This window comes from Parasteatoda tepidariorum, chromosome X1 (genome assembly GCF_043381705.1).
Source record: "Parasteatoda tepidariorum isolate YZ-2023 chromosome X1, CAS_Ptep_4.0, whole genome shotgun sequence".
Classification (NCBI taxonomy): domain Eukaryota; kingdom Metazoa; phylum Arthropoda; class Arachnida; order Araneae; family Theridiidae; genus Parasteatoda; species Parasteatoda tepidariorum.
This window is the reverse complement of record NC_092214.1, coordinates 6,838,739-6,840,625: the sequence shown is the minus strand read 5'-3', so window position 1 is coordinate 6,840,625 and position 1,887 is coordinate 6,838,739.

Genomic DNA, 1,887 nt, shown 5'->3' with positions numbered 1-1,887 from the left:
GACATTTTATTCAAATGTAGCCAAATAAGGGATAAAATACAAAACATGGCAAACCTTCAGAATTATTCACAATGAGATATTAACTTTCCAAAATTTGTTTTGGCCTTACGACCTCTGAGAATCAATACATTTCTGAAAGCTCTTATGAATGGTACAATTATGTTTAGATTTGAACCCAAATTACAATAAACAAAACTGCATAGAATATTTGGCTTGTTCACACATCGCCTCGTAGACATAGCATAAGCGGAGGGATACACCGGAAATTTTCTAAATTTCTTCCGGTTTAAGGACGCTTGTTATTGTTTACATTAGACCACCCATCCATTACCACACTTAAGTGAAAATGTACTGAAAGTAAATTACTGCACTGAAAGTAAATACACTGAAAAGTAAATTTAATCAAATAAATTACTTTTATGCTATGTTCTAAAGATAAAGCATAAAGCTAAAATTTCAATATTCACTTAATTTCAGAACGTGCTATAAGACAATATTTTCCTGTTGATTTTACCAGAATCATTACCAAAGTGCTTCGGTAAAAATTACCGTATTTTTTAGTGTTCTCATAATATCATTAGAACAATCCTTCAAGTAATAGCATTTAAGGATATTGCTATAAGAGATTATTTCCACCAGAGGTCATCGCTATCGCTAATACAAAGTATGGATTCATTCATTTTAAGTATCTTTCTCTTTTGCTTAAATTGTTACTATTGAAAAAAAAAAATTCTTTTTGAAACGGTCATGTATTTCAGGAGGATGTTATATTTTTCCTGTGGTATTTGACAATGACAGAGTTGCAATCCAAAGGGGGTTCTCAATACATTCCCAACAATAATATTGAATAGATTGTTTTTTCTTTCTGATTTTTGTGATTTATGTCGTTTCTAAGATGCTTTTGTTGTTACCAAACGAGTTAAAGAATAACGGACATTTTTTTATTTCTCTCATTTAAAAATATATTTTGATCTTATGACCATACCTGAAAGATACATAACAATATAAAGAAAGCTTCTTAGAAACTCTTTCTTTAGAATTGATAGATTTAGAGATTTCTCAGCCAGGAGCTTGACGAACCAAAAGACTTATGAGGCATTTAGTTGCTACGGGAAACATGGATGAAAACATTTTAGAACCAGTTACTTCATTCTATGTCTGTGTATTTTATTATATTTTATAATCGTCTTTGAACAGCCGACCCAAATTTGAGTTTACAGCTAACAAAGTTCAACTCCGTAGCTTTGCGATGAAACTAACCCGCAATTGCGTTACATCGAGAGAAACACGAAAACCTCCCACGGTCAGTCTGATGGCAAGGGGACTCCAACCCATTATTCGTCTACCATTGAGGATATTTTATGCCAGCACTGTGGTCGGTGAGAGCCGGGTGCGGAATTCGTATCGACCAGTCATCGCTGGGATTCGAACTCGTTTCATCTCATTGGGACGAGAAAGCTCTATCCCCTGAGCCATCCCGGCTCATATCTGCGTATTAGTGGATGGCATTTTTGTAATTAATTTTAAAGCGAATGAAGTGAAAAATCGAATTCCAGGAGAAAGTGCAAATGAAAAAAGAAAACCCTATTATAAATTAGATTAAGAAAGTTTAATTTTATGAGCCAAAAGAGTTGGAAAGGCTTGAAACAATTTTTCAAAAATGTACAAAACACATGAAGAGTGCTTATATTGATATATTTTAGGAACTACACCAGGAGAATATATAGAATATAACAAGTCAATAAATGACCATTTTAAGCTGAACTAAAAGCATAAACTATTAATACATTGCCAAAATTGATATTTTAAATTTTTTTGAGCTTCTAAATGGATATCATTCTGTTGTGGCTGCCAAAGTTATCTACTGGAACGCTACTAAAGCAGTCT